This window comes from Equus quagga, chromosome 5 (genome assembly GCF_021613505.1).
Source record: "Equus quagga isolate Etosha38 chromosome 5, UCLA_HA_Equagga_1.0, whole genome shotgun sequence".
Classification (NCBI taxonomy): Eukaryota; Metazoa; Chordata; class Mammalia; order Perissodactyla; family Equidae; genus Equus; species Equus quagga.
In genome coordinates, this window is record NC_060271.1 from 114,193,546 (window position 1) to 114,208,232 (window position 14,687).

Consider the following 14,687-nt stretch of genomic DNA (forward strand, 5'->3'; position numbering starts at 1 on the left):
ATAAATGCCCAAAAGTGGAATTGTTAGATCATATGGTAGTTCTATTTTTAATTTTTTGAGGAACCTCCATATTGTTTTCCATAATGGCTGCACCAATTTACATTCCCACCACCAGTACCCAAAGATTCCCTTTTCTCCACATCCTCACCAACACTTGTTATTTCTTGTCTTTTTGACCATAGTCATTCTAACAGGTGTGAGGTGAAATCTCATTGTGGTTTTGATTTGTGTTTCCCTGATGATTAATGATGTTGAGCACCTTTGCATGTACCTGTTAGCCATTTGTATATCTTCTTTAGAAAAACGTCTATTCATATCCTCTGCCCAATTTTTAATTGGATTGTTTGGGTTGTTTTGCTACTGAATTGTATGAGTTCTTCATATATTTTGGTTATTGACCCCTTGTCATATATGATTTGCAAATATTTTCTCCCATTCTGTGGTCTGCCTTTTTATTTTGTTGATGGTTTCCTTTGCTATGGAAAAGGTTTTTAGTTTGATGCAGTCCCACTTGCTTATTTTTGCTTTTGTTGCTTTTGCTTTTGGTGTCAAATCCAAAACATCATCTCTAAAACTTATGTCAAGGAGCTCATAATCTGTTTTCTTCTAAGACTTTTATAGTTTCAGGTCTTAACTTCAAGTCTTCAATCCATTGTGAGTTAATTTTTGTGTATGGTGTAAGTTAATGGTCCTGTTTTCCCAGAACCATTTATTGAAGAGACTGTCTTTTCCTCATTACATATTCTTGGCTCCTTTGTCATAAATTAATTGACCATATATCCATGAGTTTATTTCTGGGCTCTCTATTCTCTTCCATCGATCCATGTGTTTGTTTTTATGCCAACACCATATTGTTTTGATTACTATAGTTTTGTAATATAGTTTGCAGTCAGCAAGCTTTATACCTCCAACTTTGTTCTTCTTTCTTAAGATTGCTTTGGCTATTCGAGGTCATAAAGACCATAAATGTTCCACAAAAATTTTAGGATTATTTCTTCTATTTCTGTAAAAAATGCCAAAGGAATCTTGATAGGGATTGTGCTTAATCTGTAGATTGCTTTCATTAGTACGGATATTCTAATATTAATTCTTCCAATCCATGAACACAGAATATCCTTTCATTTATTTCTATCTTCATTTTCTTTTATCAATATCTTATAGTTTTCAGTGTAAATGTATTTCATCTCCTTGGTTAAATTTATTCTTATTTAATCCCCTTTGATGCAATTGTAAATGGGATTGTGTCCTTAATTTCTCTTTCTCATAGTTTGTTATTAGCATATAGAAATGCAATAGAGTTTTGTTTTTGTTTGTTTGTTTTCTGAGGAAGATTAGCCCTGAGCTAACATCCGCCAGAAATCCTCCTCTTTTTTGCTGAGGAAGACTGGCCCTGAGCTAGTATCTGTGCCCATCTTCCTCTCCTTTATATGTGGGATGCCTGCCACAGCATGGCTTGATAAGTGGTGTGTAGGTCCCCACCCAGGATCCGAACCGTTGAACCCAGGGCTGCCAAAGCGGAACGTGCGAACTTAACCACTACACCACCGGGTTGGCCCCAATAGATTTTTGTACATTGATTTCTATCCTACAACTTTACTAAATTCATTTATTAGTTCTAACAGTTTTTTGGTGGAGTCTGTAGGGTTTTCTACATATAATATCAAGTCACCTGCAAATAGTGAGTTTTACTTTTTCTTTTCCAATCTGGATACTGTCTGTCTATCTATGTATCTATCATCTACCTACCTATCTGTATATGTATTTAACATTGATCTATTTATTTATTTTTGCCTAATTTCTATGGCTAAGGCTTCCAATACTATGTTGAATAAGAGTGGCAAGAGTGGGCATCCTTGTCTTGTTCCTGATCTCAGAAGAAAAGATTTCAGCTTTTTACTGTTCAGTATGATGTTAGCTGTCATATATGGCCTTTATTATGTTTAAGTATTTTTCCTCTATATCCACTTTATGAGAGTTTTTATCATAAATGGATGTTGAATTTTTTCAAATGATTGTTTTTGCATCTATTGAGATGATCATATGATATGATATTTATCCTTCATTTTGTTAATGTGGTATATCACATTGATTGATTTGCAGATGTTGAACCATCCTTGCATCCCTGGAATAAACCCCACTTGATCATGTCCTATGATCCTTTTAATGTATTCTTGAATTAGGTCTGAATTTTGTAGAGGACTTTTACATCTATATTCATCAGTGATACTGGCCTGTAATTATATTTTCCTGTGGCATCCTTGTCTGGTTTTGGTATCAGGGTAACAATGCTGGCCTCATAAAATAGCTTTGGAATGTTTCCTCCACTTCTATTTTTTGGAAGAGATTGAGAAGGATTAGTAGTACTTCTTCTTTAAATGTTTGGTAGAATTCACCAGTGAAGCCATATGGTCCTGTACTGTTGTTTGTTGGGAGGTTTATGATTATTGATTCAATCTCCTTACTAGTAATCAATCTGTTCAGATTTTCTATTTCCTCATGATTCAGTCTTAGTGGTTTATGTATCTAAGAATTTATCCATTTCTTCTGGGTTGTCCAATTTGTTGGCATATAACTGCTCATAGTAGTCTCTTGAGATCCTTTGTATTTCTGTGGTTTCAGTTGTACCATCTCCTCTTTTGTTTCTGATTTATTTGAGTCCTCTCTTTTTCTTGGTGAGTCTTGCTAAAGGTCTGTCAATTTTGTTTACCTTTTCAAAAAACCAGCTTAGTTTCATTGATCTTTTCTATTGTCTTTTTAGTCTCTAATTCATTTATTTCTGCCTGATCTTTGTTAATTCCTTCCTTCTACTAACTTTGGGCTTCATTTGTTCTTCTTTTTGTAGTTCTTGAGGTGTAAAGATTGGTTGTTTGAGATCTTTCCTGTTTCTTGATGTAGGCATTTATTGCTATGAACTCTCCTCTTAGAACTTCTTTTGCTGTATCCCATAAGTTTTGGTATGCTGTATTTCCATTTTCACTTGTTTCAAGGTATTTTTTAATTTTTCTTTTGATCTCTTCTTTCACCCATTCGTGGTTCAGTAATATGTTGTTTAATCTCCACATATTTTTAAATTTTCCAGTTCTATTCTTGCAATTGACTTCTAGTTTCATATACCATTGTGATTGGTAAAGATGCCTTGATATAATGTCAATCTTCTTAAATTTATTAATACCTGTGTTCTGGCCTAACATATGACCTATCCTGGAGAATGTTCCGTGTGCACCTGAGGAAAATGTGGATTTTGTTGCTTTTGGATGGAATGTTCTGTGTATGTCTGTTAAGTTCATCTGGTCTAATATGTAGTTTAAGGCCAATGTTTCCTTAATGATTTTCTGTCTGAATGATCTATCCATTGACAAAAGTGGGGTATTAAAGTTCCCCACTATTACTGTATTGCTGTCTATTTCTCCCTTTAGGTCTGTTAATACTTGCTTTATATATTTAAGTGTTCCTACGTTGGATGCATAAATATCTATAAATGTTACACCCTCTTATTGGACTGACCCTCATCATTATATAATGACCTTCTTTGTCTATTATTACAGTCTTTGTCTTAAAGTCTATTTTGTCTTATATAAGTATAGCTACCCCAGCTTTCTTTTGGTTTCCATTTGTGTGGAATATCTTTTTCCATCCCTTCACTTTCAGTCTGTGTGTGTCCTTACATTTGAGGTAACTCTCTTGTAGGCAGTAAATAGGTGGGTCTTGTATTTTCTTTTTTATCCTTTCAGTCATTCTATGTCTTTTGATTAGAGAATTTAATCCATTTACATTTGAAGTAATTATTGATAGGAATGTACTTATTGCCATTTTGTTAATTGTGTTGTGGCTGTTGTGTAATTCCTTTGTTCCTTTCTTCTTCTCTTGCTCTCCTTCTTTGTGATTTGATGATTTTCTGTAGCAGTATGCTTAGATTTCTTTTTCTCTATCTTTCATGCATCTACTACAGGTTTCTGTTTTGTGGTTACCATAAGGCTTACGTAAAACAACTTATATTTATAACAGTCTATTTTAAGTTGATAACAACTTAGGTTGGAACATTCTGAAGCTCTACATTTTTACTCCTCCCATATTTCATGTTTTGGAGGTCACAATTTAGATCTTTTTATCTAGTGTATCTCAATAAATTACTGTAGTTATAGTTATTTTTACTACTTTTGTCTTATAATCTTCATTCTAGCTTTAGAAGTGATTGACACACCACCTTTACATTATTAGATTATTCTGACTTTTACTATATATTTACTTTACGAATGAGATTTATACTTTCATATATTTTCCTGCTACTTATTAGTGCCCTTTCTTTTCAACTTAAAGAAATCCCATTAACATTGCTTATATGGCCAGTCTAGTGGGAAATCCTTTAGCTTTTGCTTGTCTGGGAAACTCTTTCTCTCTCCTTCAACTCTGAAGGACAATTTGTCAGGTACAGTATTCTTAGTTGGCAGTTTTCCTTGTTTCAGCACTTTAAATATATCATGCTACTCCTTTCTGGTGTGCAAAGTTTCTGCTGAAAAATCTGCTGATAGTCTTATGGAGGTTCCCTTATATGTAACAAGTTGTTTTTCACTTGCTGCTTTGAAGATTCTCTCCACGTCTTTAACGTTTGACACTTTAATTATGTGTCTTGGTGTGGATCTCTTTAAGTTCATCTTATTTGGAACTCTCTGGGTTTCCTGGATCTGGACATGTTTCCTTCCCCAGTGTGGGGAAGTTTTCAGCCATTATTTCTTCAAATAAGCTTCCTGTCTCTTTCTTTCTCTCTTCTCTTTCTGGGACCCCTATAATGCAAATGTTGGACCGCTTGATGTTGTCCCATAAGTCCCTTAAGTTATCTTTACTCTTTTTCATTTTTTCTTTTTGCTGCTCTGATTGTATAAGATCCAGTGCCCTGTATTCGAGTTTATGGATCCTTTCTTCCAATTCATCTAATCTGTTAAGCCCCCCACTACTGTAATTTCTTTTTCAGTTTACTCATTGTATTCTTCAGCTCTGTGACTTCTATTTGGTATTTTAATATATTTTCTATCTCTTTGTTGAACTTCTCACTTTGTCATGCCTTGTTCTGCTGAGCTCAGTGAGCATCTTTAGGACCATTACTTTAAACTCTTTATCATGTAATTACTTATCTCTGTTTCATTAAGGTCTTTTTCTAAGGTTTTACCTTGTTCTTTCATTTGGAATACATTCATTTTCATTTTCCTTGACTCTCTATATTGGTTTTTAGGCATTAAACCGCCACCTCTCCCAGTCTTGAAGGAGTGGCTTCATGTAGGAGATAAACCTTATCATTCAACCCTGCCCTAGCTCTTGGTTTTCTCTCAAACCTTTCTGAGTGTCCAAGCAGCCTACTGTATCCTTAGTGGCTCCCAGTAGTTGAAGGTGCACCAAAGACCTGTCAGTGTCCCAAAGGGGAGGATCTCAGTCAGCACCTAGACTCAGGCTGACTGAAAGTCAGACCTTCAGGCAGCAGCTTTTAAAGTATGCAAACATACCTCTTTCACAGGAAGACTGGGAGATGAGTGTTTTTGTCTGCTCCCTCTGCACTGAGCCCTAGTGTGACAGCCAGTTAAGAATTGTTTCTTCGTTTGCTACCATGCCACTGAAGCCATGAACACTAGCCCTCCTGGCCACCAGAGCCAAACTATCAAGGGATGTGTCCTCTATGTGGCAGCCACAAAAGCCAGAGTGCCAGACATGTATACAAGCTCCTTTCTTAGAGACACTGGTGACCACGGGTGGGGCAGAGAGAGAGCATGAAGATGGCACCCGGGGCCTCCCCAGTCTCTAGAGAGGATTGTAATCAGCCCCTAGATGTCTGTTTCAATAGAAGCCTGTCCATCAGGCCACCACTATGAAGATAAGCTTACAGACCTCTTATACAGAAAGACCAGGCACTTTTCAGTCAGATACCTCTGTGCTGGACCATGGGGTATAGCCAGGTGAGTCCATGGAAACCCTTTAAGAACTGTTTCTCAGTTTACTAGAGCCTATGGATCTCATGGGTGCAGGCCCCACTGGCTTTCAAAGCTAGCTGTTTTCGGGGCTGATCTCTCAAGTGCAGGTGCTAAAAGTTGAGATGTCAGATGTGGGTTTCAGGCCCTTCATTTCTCAGGGAGAAGCCTGGAGTTGTCAGAGCCTTCCTGATTGTGAGTCACCATGCCAGGGGTGGAGAGGATGGCAAGATTGTGTCTCAGACTCTCCTGCCCATTTCAATGTGGGTTTTTTCTCATGGAGTTGCTCAGTTAGATTTTGGCTTTCTATCAGAGGAAATTGTTCTGTATGTAGCTGTAAATTCAGTGTGTCCCTAGGAGGAGGTGAGTTCAAGATCCTCCTACATCATTATCTTGAACCAGAACTACTTTTATTGCCATTTTACAGTCGAAGAAACTGAGGGCTGAGTCCAGTGATGCAATCCAACAGTGATGGAGTTAGCTAATGAGGCCTATCAGGGCTGAGAGCAGGTGCCAAGGGCTAAGGGGCTTTAGAGTAAATGGTACACTAAAGTGTATCTACCTTTCATAACCCACTATCCAAATGAGCCTCAGTATAGATAATAATGATCCTTTATAGACAGGGCACATATCGGGTGCTTAAAGTTTATATAATTAACACAAAGAGGGGAAGTAAGGGAAGCGCTGGAGCCCAACTAAGTATTTAAGGGTGAGACTAAAGAAGGCTGGGGCCAGCCCCACGGCCAAGTTGTTAAGTTCGCACGTTCCACTTCAGCGGCCCAGGGTTTCACAGGTTTTTAATCCTGGGCACAGACCTAGGAGCACTCATCAAGCCATGCTGAGGTGGCATCCCACACAGCAGAACTAGAAGGATCTACAACTAGAATATATACAACTATGTACTGAGGTGACTTTGGGGAGAAGAAGAAGAAGGAAAAAAAAGATCAGCAACAGATGTTAAAAAAAGGAGAAGGCTGGATGAACCAAAGGACCATGAGATCAGGGGCTCAGCTGCAAAGTGGAAGCCACTAAGAGTGTAATAGAAAATATGACATTTTTCTATTTTGAGAAAAACTACCAGGATTTGGTATCTAATTGAATAAGAGAGAAACAAGTCAAAGAGATGATCCCTGTGCTACACTGAGAGGAACTAAATAATCTCTAAATTTTGTGCCAATTCTAAAATCCTACACTTCAGGAAGTCATTTTCTTAATAGTTAGAAATGAATCTTAAAAAAACAATTTTTTAAAAAAATCCTTAGGCAGTTTCCACTGTCTAGTTTAATGGAGTAAGACTGTACTGGACAAATCATCTTTGCAGGAAAAAAAAATTTGGACATAAGAAAAAAGGCAATAACCAAAAGACATTGGAGAGTGAACAAAAGCTGACACACTCTGATGGGGAGCTCGTGCTCACTCACAAAAAGCACTATGTTCCCACCTCCAAAGCTTTTAGCCTTGGGCTAAATGTAGTCCACAGCAAAAGATGTGGCACACAACTGAAGCAGTGCTGAAAGGGAAATGTATAGTCCTAAATGCCTGTGTCAGAAAAGAAGAAATATCTGAGGTCAATGATTTAAGCTTCTAACTTAAGAAACTAAAAATAGAGCACATTAAACCCAAAGGTTACAGAAGTAAGGAAATAAAGAGAAGAACGGAAGTCAATGAAAATGAAAGTGGACTAACAATGGAATGAAATAAACAATGAAATCGAAATATAACTCTTTGAGAAAGGGCAAAAAAATTAATGAAACCAAAAGCTAACCCTTTCAGGGAGAGAAGAAGGAATTAATAAAACTGACAAAACTCCAGCCAGATTGATCAAGAATGAAAACTGAGACATTAAAGAGGGGACATCACCAGAGATTCCTTGAAATTTTAGTTTGACAACTTAGATGAGACAATTTCTTTTACAACAAATTACAAACAAGAAATAGAAGAATTAAAGGACTCTACATCAATTAAAGAAATTGAGTTAGTAAGGAATTCGTTTTATCGTGCTTCGCTTTATTACACTTTGCAGATACTATGTTTTTTACAAGACTTTCTACGAGCAAAAAGATTACAACTCACTGAAGGCTCAGATGATGGTTAGCATTTTTAGCAATAAAGTATTTTTTTTCCTGAGGAAGATTAGACCTGAGCTAACATCTACTGCCAATCCTCCTCTTTTTGCTGAGGAAGACTGGCCCTGAGCTAACATCCATGCCCATCTTCCTCTACTTTATATGTGGGACGCCTACCACAGCATGGCATGCCAAGCAGTGCCGTGTCCACACCCAGGATCCAAACCAGCAAACCCTGGGCCGCTGAAGCGGAACATGTGCACTTAACTGCTGGGCCACCAGGCTGGCCCAGCAATAAAGTATTTTTAAATTAAGGTATAAACATTAGGTTTTTTACATATAATGCTATTGCATACTTAACAGACTACAGTACATCATAAACTTAACTTTTATATGCATTGGGAAACCAGAAAGTTTTGTGACTCTCTTTACTGTAATAGTCACTTTATTACAATATTCACTTTATTGGATCTGAACCTGTAATATCTCTGAGGTATGCCCGTAATTTAAAACATTGCCACTAAGAAAACACCAGGCTCAGATGGCTCCACTGCTGAATTCCTTCAATCATTTAATGAAGAAATAATATCAATCCTACACAAACTCTTTCAGAAAACATACAAGGAAGGAACACTCACCATCTCATTTTATGAGGCCAAAATCAGACAAATATCTCACAAGAAAAGAGAATGAAAAACAAAATCCCACATGAACACAAACACAAAAATCCTTCATAACTATTAGCAAATTGAATCCACTAATACTTTATTATTAAAAAGGTGACAAATAATTATCAAATGGAAATAATCCTGAAAATGCAAGGTTGGTTTAACATCACAGATGAATCAATGCAATTTTGCATGTTAATAGAATAAGAGGAAAAATTCATATTATCATTTCAACAGACAGAAAAAGCGTTTAACAAAGTTCAACACCATTTCACAATAAAAATCATAGCAAATCAGGTATAGAAGAGAACTCTCTCAAGCTGATTAAGAGTATCTATGAAAAACCTACAGCTAATATAATACTCAATGGTGAAAAGCTTAATGCTTTCTACTTAAGATCTGGGACACAGCAAGGATGTCTGCTCTCAACACTTCTATTTAATATTATACTGGAAGAACTAGACAATGTAATAAAGCAAGAAAAATAAAAGGCATACAGGTTGGAAATAGAAGAGTAAAACTATATTTATTTACAGGCAGTATGACTGTATATATAAGAAAAGCCTAAGGAACCTCCAAAGCTGGTAGAAGAAATAATTGAATTTTCAAGATTGCAAATTATAAAAATCAATTGTATCTCCATATGTTAGCAACAGATAATTAGAAAATAAATTTTAAAAAGACAACTCCAAAAGTGGCATTTAAAAAATACTTAGGAATACATTTAATGCAAGATCTAAAAGATCCTTATGTGGAAAAGTACAAAGTACCACAGAGGGAAATCTAAAACAAGATAAACCAACGCAGAGACATACTATGTTCATGGATTTGAAGACTCGATAGTGTCAGGATGGCAAACTGATCTATAGAGTCAATGCAATCACAATAAAAACCGAACAGGCTTTTTTGAAGAAATTAACAGGCTGATTTAAAAATGTAAATAGGGAAAGGACTTAAACAGTTAAAAATAACTTTAAAAAGAACAGTTTTTAAAAGAACTGCCTAATTTCAAGACTTGCTATATAACTACAATCATGATGACAGTATGATATTGGATAAGGATAGACATATGGAACAATGAAGGGACACTTGTATGGACACTGATTTTTCAACAAAGGTATTAAAGTAATTCAATGGATAACAGATAGACCTTTCAGTAAATATTGCTGGAAAACTGGATATCTATATAAGAAGAAAAAAAGACCCTGACCCTTGCCTCACATTAAAAATTAAATCAAAATGGATCACAGACATAAAGAACTAAAACTATTAAACATTATAATGTTTATAATTTTATTCATTATAATATTATAATATTCATTATAATAAATTTCATTATAATATTATAATGAAGGAGAAAAATATTTGGTATTAGGTTAAACACAGATTTATTAAACAGAAGACCAAAAGCCCAAACAATGAAAGAAAAATTGATGAAATGGACTTCATGAAGATAAATAACTTTGCTATTGAATAGGTAAAAAAGTAAAAAGGCAAGTCACAGACTCACGGAAAAAACTGCAAAATACCTATCTGATAAGGTCTGTGTTCAGAACATGTAAGGAACTCTTGCAACTCATAATTAAAAGAAAACTAACTCATAAAAAAATGGGGAAAAGATATGAAGAGACATTTCACAAAACAAGCTATATGAATGGACAATAAGCACATGAAAAGATAATCAAAATCACCAGCCTTCAGAGAAATGAAAATTAAATCAGTAAGTTACCACTACAATCCCAAGAAAATAGCTGAAGTCAGAAAGATTGATAATGCCACATGTTAACAAGGATATGGAACAGTTGGAACTCTCTCATACATTGTTGATAAAAATGTAAAATACAGAAAATTATAGCATAAGTTATAAAGTTAAACATACACTTTAACTGCAAACCCCATATAATTCAGGGGTTGGAGTGCAAAGGGGCATAAGGATACATTTTAGGGTGAGAGAAAACTACAACTCGACCGGTGAGTTACAATTGAATACAATTTAAAATACGTGAATTTTTTTATTGTATGTAAGTAAAAGTGAAGTAAATAATAAATTTTAATGCTGTAGTAACTAAAACAGCATGGTGCCAGTGCATGATTAGACAGATCAATGAAAGAGAACAGAAAGCCCAGAAATAGGTCCCAAAGCAAATGGGAATTTAGAATACAATCAAATATGATAAAATGTGCTCTTCCAAACTAGTCAAGAAAAAATTGATTATTCAGTAAAAAGTATGGGACTGAGCAGCTATTTGGGGCTGAAAAGAAATCTCTTTCTCCCAGTTTATACCAGACTAAAGATGGTAAATGAAACCACAAAAGCACTAGCAGGAAACACTCATGATGGAAAAGCTGTCTAAGTTTGCTATAAAATCCAAATGGCGGGGCCGCCCCATGGCCGAGTGGTTAAGTTCGTGTGCTCTGCTGCAGCAGCCCAGGGTTTCACTGGTTCAGATCCTGGGCGCAGACATGACACCACTCATCAGGCCACGCTGAGGCAGTGTCCCACATGCCACAACTAGAAGGACCCACAACTAAAATACACATCTATGTATAGGGGGGATTTGGGGAGAAAGAGCAGAAAGAAAAAAGAAAAATCCAAATGTCACAAAAAATTGATCAATAAAAATGTAATTTCCACATAGGAAAAAATATCCTAAACAAAAAATATATATATTTGAAACTCACCACAAACAAAATGTTAATATTTCTCCTAAGAACTTGTACAAATCACCAGGACAAAGACAAACAGTCCAATAAAAATACCTCCAATCCTGCTTATAATATAAATGTAATATAAAACCACATTGAAATATTCCTTTTATCCAACTATAAGTTTGACAAAGATTCAAATATTTCATGGTACTATGTTGTTGATGAGTGTAATAAAGCAGTCAAATACTGTGGTTTGAAGTAAAAATTGCTTCAATCCTTTACAGACAGAATTTGGACAATCTCTCTCATATACTCTCTGATCTAGTTTCTAACTCTTACTGATAAATGCAGTCAGGTGTGAAATACTATGTAAACAAAGATCATCATTGCAACAATATTAGTAATTGCTGAAATTGGAACCAACTTAAACATCTACTGATAGAAGACTAGTCAAAAATATCGTATATCCTCACAAAGGAATACTATGTAGCCATTTTAAAAATCTGAGGCCAGCTACAGATATACTGACATAAAATAATCTCCAAGATACACTGCTAAATATTAAAAAAATAATAAAAGGTGAATGGTGTGCATATTTTATTACACCCATTTCTGTAAAAAAATTAAGGAGGGGTGGATGTAGCAAATCTGTTTTTATATGCATGGAATACTTCTGGAAGAAACTGGTAACAATTGCTCTGGGAAGGGAAACTGAGTGGCTACAGGGAAGGAATGTTACAGAAATTTACTTTCCACATATATAACTCTTTGTAGCTTTTGATTTTGTACAATGTATATTCTATATATACTGTATATAAATTATTAGACATTTTATTTAAAATTAAGTTTTTCTTTCCTTTTTTTTTTTTAAGATTGGCCCTGAGCTAACATCTGTTGCCGATCTTTTTTTTTCTCTTCTCCCCCACAGTCCCCCACTATATACTTGTATATTCTAGTTGGAGATCCTTCTGGTTGTGCTTCTGGATGCCACCTCAGCATGGCTTGATAAGCGGTGCTAGGTCCGCGCTCAGGATCCAAACCTGTGAAACCCTGGGCCGCCAAAGCGGAGCGTGCGAACTTAACCACTCAGCCAGGGGCTGGCCCCAAATTAAGTCTTTCTTATGTCTTGACTCTGGAGCCAGACAGACCTGGTTTCAAAATTTATTTCCACCTTAGAGTATCCATATACAAGGCAAATTACTTAACATTCGTAAACTCCATTTTCTTTAACAATGGGATTATGTTATGACATACAGTTGTGATTTCTAAATAAGGTAACGTATATAAAGTCCCTTTTCATAGTGGCATGTAACAAATATTAGAGAACCTTCCACCTTTTCCTTCCCCTGAACTTATACTCAAGACTGAATGACATAGAGGCACAAACCATTAATCTGAGAAAAAAATCTTTAAAACAAACTTTTAGTGGATAGTTTGCTTTACCAAGACTCATTCGTGGTCATATATAGGTTTTTGTTTATACAGTTTTATAATATAAGCTCCTAAATAATTAAATGTGGACCAGCCAAGCCTGTTAAGACAGTATAGATGACATTATAGGAGAACATTTAATGGTTCCTAGATCCTGCTTAAATATGCTTGATTCTAAAGTTAATTTTAGAATAGGAGATAAATATTCTATATTTCGATTTGAGTCAAACTGACATCCATCTGGAGAACACAGGCTTTAAATATACTCCTATATTACATGTGGACAGAACTTTTGAACTTTGGCATTACGTGGTACTGAGACTACTTTTCTTACATTAAAAATTCATTGATCCTTCATATGCAGATTTAAACTTATTTGACCAGATGACTTCTAGTCTAATTTGCCTTCTTGGAAATCACACAGCCGAGCCATTGTATAATCAATATGAAGCTATTCAAGTGAAGGTAGTGAGGATTTGTGGAAGATGGACATCTGAGTGGGAGCCGGGGAGAGGGGAAGCCCTCTGTTTTTGGCTGCACCAGTCTGGAGTGGAGTTTCTGTCTGGTTGAACTGGGAGGTGGGAGGAAAGGGGTATGTCTTGTTTCAGATACCACAGATTCCAATTGTTCTCAACAAATTTTAGTAAATTTTCTTGAAAAAATGTTTCTTCATTTGCTGTATGTCCTAGCGACCATTTCCAGAGACTTCAAACGACAGTTATTTTAGAATTTTCACCAGTTTCACCGGGGAGTGGGTCTGTGGAGATCCTCATGCTATCACGCTGGAAGTGCCTGTCAGGTCACGTTTTATGCCCAAAATGTTTTCTTGGGTTATATTTTTAAATATTACTTTTGTAATATTTAAGTTACACTGTTTTGTTAATTTCTTCTTTAGGGGCTCCAATTATATATACATATATATATGTTAGAACTCCTTTGGCTATCTTCCATTTCGACTACTTTGACTGAACTACCACATCCTGACCTGTGTTCAGCTGTTTGGCATTTAGTCTTAGACTTTCTCTTTCTGAGGACGCTTTTCTTGGCTCTTCTAAGCTGTCCACGCCTCTCTACTCTTAAGCCTCCTCTCCAAGTCTTAGCACTGACAGGCTTGCAGTGGTGGGAGGGCAGAAGCAACTAGATTGGAATTTATTTCTCTACTTAAGGCAATTAGAAGGTTACAGTATTCTTTGTCTTCTAGTCATGCTGAAGAGATGCATGATATGTGCTTTTATTTCCTCTGCTTGTTGATTTGATGATTTTTTGTTTAAGGATAAGGAAAATCAGGCAGCTGCCATTGTCCTCCAAAAACCTTTCTAAGAAGGCTTTTAGTTATGGAGTCAATCTCTTTATTAGATACAGGGTTGTTTTAATTTTTTCATTTTATTCACTGTTGTCAGATTTTGTTGTATTTTTCTGTATGTAACTTGTTGGTTTCATATACATTTTCAAACTCATTCACATAATGTTGTTCTTAATATTCTGTTATCATATTTTATGTAGGACCAGGAATGACAAACATGAAATTACCATTCTTGCTACTAGTAATACATGCCTTCTCTTTTCTTTCTTGATTAAGTCTTTTTGGGGATATGGCAGTTTTTAAAATGCTAACAAGATCTTTGACACTTCACCCATCAAGAGATGAGGTCTAAGCTCTCTCCCTCCCCTAGAACCTTGGCAGACAGTGACAGCTTCCACTACTAATGTACCGTGGATGTGACACTATACGAATTCTGAGGCTAAGTCACAAAATGCCCAGAATTCCTTGCAGCTTCGTGCTGGTTCAGTGGGGATGTCTGCTCTAGGGGAAGCCAGCTGCCATGTAAGAAATCTGACTATTCTGAGACCACAATACTGGAAAAGTGGCAAGGAGAAAGACACGACTATAAACATGAAGGCAACTAAAGCACAAACAC

At 36.0% G+C, this 14,687-nt stretch overlaps 1 protein-coding gene across 6 annotated transcripts in view; it reads right to left on the minus strand.

Moving 5' to 3' along the window:
* LCLAT1 (lysocardiolipin acyltransferase 1) overlaps positions 1 to 14,687 on the minus strand; it is a 189,664-nt gene that overhangs the window by 94,989 nt on the left and 79,988 nt on the right. The gene's annotated exons all lie outside the window — the stretch shown is intronic.